Below are 12206 nucleotides of genomic sequence, written 5' to 3' on the forward strand. Positions count from 1 at the left end.
CAGCTGGGACACTGAGGTCCTCCGCAGCCACAAGCAGTTTATTCTCAAAGACTGAGAACCAGAAGCTATTTCCCCTCTTTTATTTTGCATTTAAGGATGACAGGAAGATGATAAACAGCCAAAGCCCAGACACATCAACATGCTAACAGGACAAAAGCCCTTTGTGATTGACAGAGGAAACCTGAAGAAGGGGAGGAGACCCTCTTTTTCTTCCTTTGGGGATGGCTCTGGACAGAGACGCCTGAAACTGTAGCCCTCAAAAGCTTCTCCCATTACCACCAGATCACCTTGCAGGTAAACACCTTCCTGGTTCATTGAGTCACTGTTACGTATCTGAAAAAGAATCTCCACTGAAAATTGATAATGGTGGAAAAATAGTCCCTATTGTACAGCCATAATTCTTGTAGTGCTTGTGTGTAGGCAGTGCATTTCCTCCCTTGATGAGCCTGTCCAACTGGATCCAACTACATGTAAAGCAATCCGTTACAACCAGGACAAGATTTACTGTTGGAGAGAACAGGTTTAAATAAATTCCAGCAGCCTATGTACCATATGCCTAAAAGTGATCCAATGTGGGAAAATAAGTTTAATCTCCTCACATTATAATCAAAAGTTAGTATTTTCCATGAAAGAGCAAACTTGCTGATATGGCAAACGCAGTGAACTATGTGCAGTAACTAATGTTCTGTTTTGACTCCTAAAGAAACTAAACATTTCTACAGGCTGTTTAGCTCCCTGTTTAATAGTGCATGCACAGTACTGAAATGCCTATTGCAGTAGTTTTACAGCATGCAAACAAAGTGGCAAGGGAAAACATACAATACTTTGGTGAAATGCATTCCTTTCTTCCCAGAGAGCCAGAGTGTAAAAGTGGGTTGGTTTCTTTTCAAAAGCAGAGAAGCCCAACAAAAGTCAGCTACTTTAAGAGTGTTTCCCAGGCTTTTGACCTGTGTGTTACTAAGAAACAGATGGATCAGTGTAACACCCTCCACCCCCACCCCACACCCCCCAAAAAAAGAAGAATACAAATTTTCTTCACTCACTGAATACAGAATACAGAATAGAATACAGAATTAACCAGGTTGGAAAAGACCTTGGAGAGGTCCAACCTACCACCCAACACCATCTAATCAACTAAACCATGGCAATAAGCACCCCAGCCAGTCTCTTCTTAAACACTTCCAGTGATGGTGACTCCACCACCTCCCTGGGCAGCACATTCCAATGGCCAATCTCTCTTTCTGGGAAGAACTTTCTCCTCACCTCCAGCCTAAACTTTCCCTGGCACAGCTGGAGACTGTGTCCTCTTGTTCTGGTGCTGGGTGCCTGGGAAAAGAGACCAATCTCTACCTGTCCACAACCTCCCTTCAGGTAGTTGTAGACAGCAATAAAGTCTCCCCTGAGCCTCCTCTTCTCCAGGCTAAGCAACACCAGCTCCCTCAGCCTCTCCTCACAGGGCTGTGCTCCAGACCCCTCCCCAGCTTCGCTGCCCTTCTCTGGACATGTTCTAGCAACTCAACATCTTCCCTAAACTGAGGTGCCCAGAACTGGATGCAGGACTCAAGGTGTGCATTGCTGAGCACAGGGCAGAATGACTTCCCTGCTCCTGCTGGCCACACTACTCCTGATGCAGGCCAGGATGCCATTGGCCTTCTTGGCCACCTGGGCACACTGCTGGCTCATGTTCAGCCTACTGATAATGGAGAAAGCTACCCTGCAGCCTCTCTGCATACCAGAGGTTCAGGACTAGCATGGGAAAATTAAAAACTGAGTCTGACTTCAGCACACAGAGTTAATATTCCTCATTTGAACCTGATCTAACCATAGAGTATACCTTCAAGAACAATGGTAGTTTGAGGACACAAATATAACACAGCAATTAAATACTTGCCTACTCATTTCAATCCACTATCACCTTTTCAACCTGAGAGATAAAATGAAAAGTAGTATGAAGTGGGAGTGGTTAACCTCCTGTAACAAGAAAGGTGGCTCGTGGGATTCAAGACAGTATCCATCTTGGAAACAAAAACAAAAGCAAAAAAAGTTTAAAATGACCTAGTAAATGAGGATGATCCAATATGTTATTACACAAGTAGTGCTCCCTCTGAAGAGCTTTAGTAAAACCCAAGACACAAAGCTGCCCCACAGCTCCAATAAAGCAACCACTCATTTTCTCTCACTCCTTTAGTTACACCTGGCTCATGGCTAATGGAAATCCTGTCCTGCATGACCTCATATTCCTTCTCTGAAGACACTGCCCTGTCTGCCCATCTCATATTCCTCTTTTCTTCTCTCATCAAGCAGTGCATCTGATAACAAGAGCAGGTAAAGGGGAAGCAGCCAGTTTTGGCAGTCACTCATGTGTATCCAGAGTCAAAGAAGCAAGATTCAAAGAACAAAACATTTTGAAAGGCACTTGAGAGGAGCAACCTTTTCCCACTGTACCCAGTGCCCAGCCAGAGCCTCATCCAAGTCCCTTCACTCCCTGCAGCTCCAATGGGCAACAAAGGACGACAGGGAAAGCGACACAAATCATCTGTCTGTGCTGATAGTAAAACTGCTGCTGTCACAGGCTCCATCTCACCCTTCCTGCCCTCTTGCCCCGTTTCCAAGAGAGGTTGCAGAGCTGCCAGCTGAGAGAGAAGGCAAAGACCGATGTGCCATCTCATCTCTTGTCCTACAAATGCAGCTCTCTTGGATGCTGACTTACATCCTTGTCCTAGTTCTATGACCAGCACAGGACGCTGGCACAGCTCTGCACCATGATGACACCAGGTAACAGCTACTTTGATTTTTAAGAGACTTCTCTCCTTTTAAAACTTACTGTCAGAAGGTTTGTTTGAGATTTTGTAGAGGTATTTATAGTTATCCCTTTGAATACCTACATTTTACCAAACAGATTCTGAGGTTTGCTTTTGCTCCTTGGGATGTACACAGAGAGGTACTCTGTAACCTCCGGAGACAGGCATGGACTTCTCAGCCTTGTTTGGCTTGGCATGACAGTAAAACAATGAGTGCAAGGAATAAAGCCTGGTGTGGCACGTATCTCAGAAGAAGACACTGTAAATACTACAGTCATCAGGTAATTAACAATGATCATCAAAATGTCAACAGTTTTCTCTCAGGGTATTTTCAGGAATGCAGTCCCCTAACCCCTGGTATCTTAAGCTTAAGGTAAGTCCGCTCTAGCAACATTTCGCTATCACTAACACATGCATTCAGAAGGTAAACACGGACATGAAATGTTACATTCTAATCCCTAGATTGTTATCACATGCTCTCTCAAGAAAATTTATAGAGAACCAGGAAAAATACCCTTAGGAACCTGAACATTATTTGACAGATGGCTAATTTGAAGGAATACTTTAAATGCTATTCCCAAATTGGCCAAAAAATCTGGTGAGTATTACCAAAAGCACATGTGAAATTCAGTAACAGGTCAATGACAACACAGACATTTATGTTTTGAGGGAGTGAAATAAACAACAGCAAATCTGATCTCTGAGGCCTTTTCCAACCTCATTGATTCTATGAAATTTAAATTGCCTTTCCAGTTCATAAGATGCACCTCTAGGATGCATCAGAAGCATAAATGATTTCTCTTTTTACTCTAGACAAGGGTCTAGAGATCAGAGAGTTTGCTGTTCTTTATGACACTGTATAAATTAAAAGAATTACATTTAGAATTTAGAAGCAGGTTTTCAAACACTGCACTTAATCTTCCCATGTAAGACAGCATATTGTCCTGTGATGTCTTTTGGTCCTGTAACTTCCATCCAAACACTTTGTTAATAACCCAGGAAAAAAACAATCCTTAAATATATAATGCAATATATGTCTCCCCTTCCTTCTTTCTCTTATTAACAGAACAAAAGTTGTGGGGTTTTTTCATATTAAAGCAAAAAATGGGTCCAAGAAATAGAGGGATAATTCAAGCCATGCATGCAGAATAGGCTAACAAACTAATAATCTTTCATAATATCTCAGCATTTCATTAATTGTATAACTTGCCTTCTCTCAGAATTCTTTTAATATGGTTTCTAGGTAACTCCAAGGGAAAGTCATTAGTCTACATTCATTCCAGCTACAATTATTCAAGTTTGGTGTGCAGTCACCTGTATCATCAGTTAGACAGAGGCAGCTCTGCAACATTAATTAAGCCCCCACAAAATGGGAATTGCCCTCTTCATTTGTCCAACTTTTCCTCATATTTCCAAACTTTAATATCTCAAGTGCCTAAAGCTGAAGATGAGTCCTGAAAAGAGGGCCCACAGGCATCCTAAAGATCTAATTGTTGTAAGGTTCTTTTCAGTGCTAGATTAGCAATCAGAACTGATTTAACTTTATAATACCATTATTGTCCCATTTCTCCTGCACTACCCAAATGGACAGGTGAGAGACAGTGATTTCTGCCTGCAAATCTAACACAGGAATAGAAAGAATGTGATTTGCTCCTAGATGTCCTACAGCAGCCCCTGCTGATCACTGCATGAGGGTAAAACACCATTGTCAGGAGAATCTCCCAAACCTACTGAAGATGCCCATTCTTCCCACTGGACACTGCCATTGTTTTTTCCCTAATGTGTATTTTCTTGGGCACCCTGTGGACACTGTGGAAACCAAGGGGACATCACAGGACCCAAGGGGCCATCAGGGGACCCAAGGGGCCATCACAGGACCCAAGGGGCCATCACAGGACCCAAGGGGACATCTCAATACCTTTAAGTCTAGAAATTATTCTTGCCTGTACAAAAAACTAATACTGTCATGTTCTTGCACTTAAGACATATCTTTACCTCTATTACATTAGTTTTGAGACAGACGTGGGGACACAACACAAGCCTGGGGATACCAGCCTCCCCCACCCTGAGGTAGGGCAAGAACACTCTTGCCCTGAGCCAGGGCAGGAAGACTCAGCAGCTACTCCCCTTCAATCCACAACAAACAATGCCTGATGGCATTGCAAATTGTAAGGGATGAAACAGACAAAGTGAAATGCAGTGGAAGTCTGGGGAAAGAGTATGAGAGAGAGAAGGGGGAAAAAAAAAGCTGCATTAAAATACAGAAGCAAAACTACTTTTTCACCCTTGATTTTATTGGTACAGAACCAGAAGACAGATGATCTCCTCTTTCTACCCATATCTGCATCTGGACTAAGCAAACACAGCCCTAAATGCAGTGCTCTGCCAGAGAAATGTCACAGCTAACCTACAAGGTTATCTTCTCATCTGCAACCCCCTTCCTCTGATTGCATGTTTTACTTTTGCTCTTACTAAATAAAACTAACTGATATTTATAGCTTTCTTAGGAGACTGAATGTTTTCATCTACTCCCCAGGTCATCCAGAATACCTCAGAAATCAAGTTTCATGACAGTTACCAAAACAATGCTTTGAACCACTAACTTTGAGATGTTTATAAAAGGACAGTAAAAAAAATAGGAAGATGGGGGAAAAAATCTCAACTGCTTTTTTCTTCTGATTTATTACCTACTAGTTCAATAGTGGAGGACTTTTAATGTACTCCTGTAATACTGCAGCAAATGTAAAAGGCTTAGAAGTAATCTTTATAAGAAAGGGGATGCTTATTTGCTATAAAATCCCTGCAACAGCAACTCTGACTGTTAAGCTTGCTTATCCCACTGTAAAAGAGAGTAGCATTGAAGGGCACAAATATCTTGCAAGTAGCTGCTTCTGTACAAACCTGAGCTTAGGTGATTGAATGAGAGACTGATATGGCACTGGTACCACACACTTTTAACAGAAAATATCATGTTGAAAACACAGAATAAATTACAGGTTATGCGTTTCATGGGGAAAGAAGAGTAAATAGCTGTAATTTGGGAGGCTAGAGTTTCATTAATGAGCCAGAATAAAGGGCTCTGCAAACAAAAGGACCTTTCTTAAAGGTTTACAGTGACTTTACACAAGTTTCAGTAGTCCATCTTAATGGCAGTATATGACAATGCATCTGCATTTTAGATGCTCTTTTCACCATGTTTTCTGTTGCAAATCAACAGGTAAGTGACATTAAGACACCAGGAGCTTTCTGCTGTGAACTATGCAAATGAGTGATGAAAAACTCCATGTTCTGCTTTGTGAAGTCACAGCAACAACTTCTGGTTGTCCAAAACTGTTTCAGAAAACAACCTTCTAACATTTGTCTCTGCAGAAGGCAGAATTCACCCTCAAGTTATGATCAGTCAATCATCAGAAACATCCAAATTCCCATAATAGCTGGTTTCAACTTGCTTTCCTTTCTAGAGTTCAGAGCAGATGAATTAACATTTGCCTATTATAAACTGGTAGTATATAGTCTAAGGATTAACTACTATAGCAACCAGAGCTATAGTCTGCCAACACATATTCACCCAAATTGCTGGATTTTCCAAGTTTATGTGGAGAGGATTTATGTGTAAGAGTTCATTGATTGTGCAGAGATTGCAAGGTTTCCATTCTATGGATTTCTTCAAAAATGTATGAAAGCACAGCTGTTGTATCACCCTTCCCAAAAACCCAGGGTAACGTTCTAAATGAAACTCCTACTAAGACAACATTCCTTCAATTGCATTTGACATACATTTACTCTATGCATGATGAGATCCTGCCTGCTTGTTTTGATTTATACTTATACTCTTCTGGCCCAAAAGCGCCGTGAATTAGTTGAAGTGAGATGATGTGAAACCAAATCCTTTCCTCACATAACCTTAATTCCACACAACCTGTACGTTTTGCAAACAAATAACAGCATGAAAGAGAAGTGTGCTTTTGTTCCAAGAGACTCTACAAATTAGTACATTGTTTAATAAATTGTACATGACATCATTAATGTAATTTTAGTTTGAGTATGCAGTGAGTATTAAGATCCCAGTGGACCTTGATGTGCCCTGAAAATGAATTCCTAAAGATAGGGGACCGTTCTTTCCAGACACACTTCTGTGTGTAAATATTGGAGAGGCATAAAAGAAAAGGCAGAAGTGGGAGGAATCCTGTTTCAACTCTGGTTACCTGTATGAGTGCACTAAATACACACTGTGGGAGATAGTACCATTCAAGTTACTGCATACTGCAATTACCCACAAATGAGTGATGAGCAATTTCATCACTTTCAGTAGAGGTGAGCAGAAGCATTTTTGAGACAAACCAGAGCACAACTTAGCAGTGAAGTCCCAGAAAAAGAGGATGGAAGGAAAAAGAAAAGACACTAAAATATCCTTCTGCTGTCTGTAAATATAACACTGCTGCTTCTAAACCTATCATCTGCATTGCAGCTGCTCTTTTCCTAGTATTTTCTTCTATTTTTTGTCCTGTCTGTTGACACCATCTTAATTTTCCCTCTTCAGTTCCTCTCCCCTTCCCTCTTCCTACTGTCCCCCTTTCTATATTGCTCTTCTGAATTTACCTTCCTCTCTGACTCCCTTCACACTTTATCTGTTCTGGAGTAAGTTTTCTTCTACCATTTCAATTCTGTAACCTCACAACTTAACTCTTGAGATTCAGCACCTTCTTTTTCTTCTTGTTTTGTAGTAGATGCAATAACATTTGAACAGACCCACAGAATTTGGGGGAAACTCCAGTGATACATATCAAGGCTGTTTGGTGAAGTTTTCAGCTACTGTGGAACATCTGGCATAGGGATGAGCTGGGAGGAATAGAATAGAATAGAATAGAGTAGAATAAACCAGGTTGGAAGAGACCTTTGAGATCATCATGTCCAACCTATCATCCAACACTACCCAATCAACTAAACCATGGAACCAAGCATCCTGTCAAGCCTCGCCCTGAACACCCCCAGGATCAAGGGTAGCAAGGCAACATGATACAAGGACAAAGCTTTCCAACAGAGAGCAGTAATTGTACAAATGGCAAAATCTTGTCTATACCAAATAATATGAACATGATCTGAATAGTTCATATTTATTAACAATAAGCTTTGTGATCCACTGCACAGCCTTTTGAGCCCTTCTGTCACTTGGAGGCAGAAACTGGATACGTAACAGTGGGCAGAGAGAAGTATCAGCAAATCACAAGTCCTTGGTCAAGGAATTTTGCTTGTAAAAATAATTCAAGACAGACATTATAATGATAAATCTCATTATATTAGTAAAGGAAATACTCCAATACATGCAGAAGAACTTGCCTGCACTTTCATAGCCCAAGATTCATACACCTGTTGCATCAGTATTTCCTCATGGTGTGCATAGGAAAACATCCACACCACAGAAGTGTGAGCATGTCCAACCATGTGCCATACTCATTTTGTTCTGTTAGTGGGTAACTATCAACCTGAGAGCTTGCTTTCCAGAAGCACCACTAAGCAAGCTCAACTTAACAGGCTGTTACCAACATGGCAACCTGAAAGATAACCTGAAAACTGTGTGATGAACAGAATACATCTTAATTCCTCCACAGAGAAAGCAGTCCTAAGCTTTGCAACTCAAGTAACTTCATCTCCTAGATTCAGCAAAGACCATCTTAAGCCATGCTAATATTCAGCCACTTTAAAATGACAAAAGTCCACAGGAATGATGAAAATCATACCTCCCTGCCCTGTTTCTCTCTATCACTTACCACTGCCAGCTCATGGGGCTGATGCCAGCACATCACAGCATGAGTTGTGCAAGGAAACTGATCCAGCTCAAAACTACACTGAGTAAAAACAGTGGCTAAACTTAGTTAACCCTAAGCTACCAGGACCAGAGCTACCAGGATGGGACAATAACCACTTTAAAGCTCAGAAAACCTGATAACCTCAGAGAAGGCAATTTATATTGCTGTGACATGTTGCCTCTAGGAACCAGTCACATTTTGGCAGCATGCAGGTAGATTCTTCTTAGAAATGTTCTGCTCTTCAGATGACACCATTCAGATATTCAGCTTTTACCTTTAATGATGAAAGGGATTATGTGTGATATTGGTGACCAAGGCTGCTGCTGCTGCTGCTGCTCTCAGCACATTTTTTTGATTTTCTGTGGGGCAGAACAAAAAGCCACCCTGGGAACAGAGCTGCTTTGGAATAAAGTAAATTTTAGGTTGATAAATGCTTGTTAGCAGCAAACAGTGTTTCACAGTCAGTGGGAAGATATTCTACAAGCAAAGCAGATCTGACTTTGGCTAAGATTCAGGGGTTTTTCTGAAAGTACTACTAACATGATTTTGTCAGTTTGATCCTCTTGTGATTAGAGAAAGGCCAAAGTGATTGTGAGTCATTAAACAGAGGAAATCACAGAATCACAGAAACATTCAGGTTGGAAAAGACCCTCAGGATCATGAAGTCCAATCGATAACTCTACTCTGCACAGGAAATGCAGTGTAATGGCTCTCCTGATTCATGTCTGCTGCAGATAACAACAGAGACAGGAAGCTGGCCACTCCTGGACTCTGGATAGATCCACAGAGAATTTTTTTCAAGGGCTGTCCCAAAGGGGATCAATTCATACAGGGGTTCAAACAAAACCAACTCATGGTCCCAGTCCAGGTGAACTGGACAACAAACCCGAGGACCAACAAAGTAACCCCTCTGTCATCTCTCCTCTCCCTGAGCAGTTGTCTTCTCCTATTGTCTTTCTATGACTACAATTTGTGGAAGAACACTCCAATTCATCGTGGTAGAAAAGTCACATTTCTCCCTCTACTCATCTTCAGAGATGCCCCTGACCACACGGACCACTGATGTTTCCCCTGCTTTGCCTGGCCTCTTGTCTCCGCTCTGTTTTCTATGTGACTCAGCGATCTCTACAGCACACTGCTGTAACCTGGACTTTCTTTCCAGGTATACCTTTCAAGTTTCATTCAATAAAGCACAGCAAGGTTATCCTTCTCTAAAGGCTTTGCTGGCCACTGTCTTTGACAGCTTATTACATCAAATACCTCACAGTGTGGCAGTCACTGCTGTGCAACAAGAAGTGGAAGAGACTGAGGAAGTCAACTATTCCTTTCTCTAAGTCATAACACCGATACTATGCAAAATCTGTTCCTATGGATCTGAAAGGATGATCTGTAGCCTCACATGGCAGTTATTTCACCACTTCAGGATTTCTTTCCTCAGTATCAAGTGCATTCTTTAATGCTGCAATTTACTATTGCAAGAACAAAAGTCTTGCTCAGTTACCCTTTCTATTTCAGCCAGCAAGAGCAGACCAATATTCCCTTTTCAGCAGTCTTGTACATACATGAAGACAGATATTCCATCCCTTTTTTCCCCCTTTGTAACTAAACAACCATAATCCATCCTTCTTAAATAAACCATTTCTGAGCTCCAGACTACCAGAGGAAACATTCTGAGGTTTCTCTGCCTCTTCTTGGCATGTGATTATCAAAAAGGAGACAAATGCACAGAGAACTTCTCATATTGTAGGCACAACAAAAACTTAAGTACAACTTCATGTACCTCACAAACTCTACAGACCCTGTCACAGTATGTCCCTTGTTACAGGAATGTGACCTTATTGGCTTACATTCAGCTGGACAATGTGATAACTACTGTTAGGTCTTTCAGTGAACTGCTCCCAAACCATTTGATTCTCCAGGGGTGGCCTTATTGCTCTCTACAACTACCTTAAGGGAGGTTGTAGACAGGCAGAGGTTGGTCTCTTCTCCCAGGCAACCAGCACCAGAACAAGAGGACACAGTCTCAGGCTGCGCCAGGGGAGGTTTAGGCTGGAGGTTAGGAGGAAGTTTTACACAGAGAGAGTGATTGCCCACTGGAATGGGCTGCCTGAGGAGGTGGTGGAGTCACCATCACTGGAGGTGCTCAGGAGGAGACTTGATGGGGTGCTTGGTGCCATGGTTTAGTTGATTAGGTGGTGTTGGGTGATAGGTTGGACACGATGATCTTGAAGGTCTCTTCCAACCTGGTTTATTCTATTCCATAGCTCCTTTCACTTGTATTATCTCAACTTTGCCATCACAAAGCAGCTTTATACTTCTTCAGATCATGTCTCCAGGCTACATCTATCTGAACTCCAAGTCTGTTCTGCAAAGTAACTCAGCCAGCAGTTTTACCTACACATGCAACAACCATGTTCACTGTTATTTTTGTCATTAATTAGGTATAAAATTATCAAGCAAGGGAAGACTTCAGTAGGTGTTTGTCAACATAGTCAACACAACTTCTGTTTGACAGCCAGCCTGGCAACAGCTCTGCCCACGTATTATCCTGGGAATTCTGTGCTCACCCAAAGGTATTTTCACACTGAACCATCTCTACCTTGTTACTCCAGGAAAGTATCACATGAAGCACTGTGAAGAAGTTCTAATCACAACAGAAATTGCACTCAGGAAAATAACTTTTAAAAATTGTCTGTGCTAAACATTTTCTGATTCATCTTCTTTCAGGTACTGTTTGTGTTAGGAACAACTATTATTTTTCACCTGGCACTTTAACTAATGGACCTATAACCTCTGCATCCCATGTTTGAATTTCTCTGTTACAATATGAGAGACAAAGGAATTACATGTTGCTGCTGATTGCTCAGTGAGATAGGCATCAACCTTGGCATAGAGAGACTAATTTGAAAGGAGAAAGTGGTTTGGAATCCACTCAATTGTCAGTGTTGCTATGTCAGGTCAGGGAGGAATTCACCCAGTACCTCCGGGCTCTGCTCAGTTCTATTTAACTTTCAGGTTGTCTCTACAACACTGGTCCATTACTAAAGACACAGACAGGAAACAACTGGCTTCCTCCAAACATCAGACAATGTGTGAAGCTTTCACCAGCACTTTAGCATTTTGTGTTGGTTTGATCAGTATTCAGATATCTAACTTCAGCCTCACAAGTGTGAGGCTCTTATACCGCGACTCCAGGAAGTGTGAGAAAATAAAGCAAGACGTCTGCTGGTGACAGGGTCTTAATGGGTGGTAGATGGAGGAATGGTTCTTTGAATCCTTTCACTCTACAGCTCTCCTCTACCCACAGACTGCTCTTGGCCAACATTCATAAACTATTTGTTAGTCATAGAATTACAAAAAAATAAGCTGCAGATGCCAGAGTTTTGCAATTACCATGGGACCACATGGCTTGAAGAACCAGAGATGGCTACCTGCCATACGAAACTCTAAGTCAAAGGGCTGTAGTCAGAGCTTACTTTACCAAGCAACTTTCCAGCTGGAAATACATTACAGAAAACTTGAGAGGTCTGGTATTTAAAAGGGAAACAATGACAAAGTAAATCAATTATTACCTATACCTTGCAAATCAAGACAGAGC

General features: G+C 41.6%; 1 protein-coding gene across 1 annotated transcript in view; it reads right to left on the bottom strand.

Moving 5' to 3' along the window:
- TMEM135 (transmembrane protein 135) overlaps positions 1-12206 on the bottom strand; it is a 188592-nt gene that overhangs the window by 57391 nt on the left and 118995 nt on the right. The window lies entirely within an intron of this gene.

The sequence above is a fragment of the Dryobates pubescens genome, chromosome 10, assembly GCF_014839835.1.
Source record: "Dryobates pubescens isolate bDryPub1 chromosome 10, bDryPub1.pri, whole genome shotgun sequence".
In the NCBI taxonomy this organism is placed as follows: Eukaryota; Metazoa; Chordata; class Aves; order Piciformes; family Picidae; genus Dryobates; species Dryobates pubescens.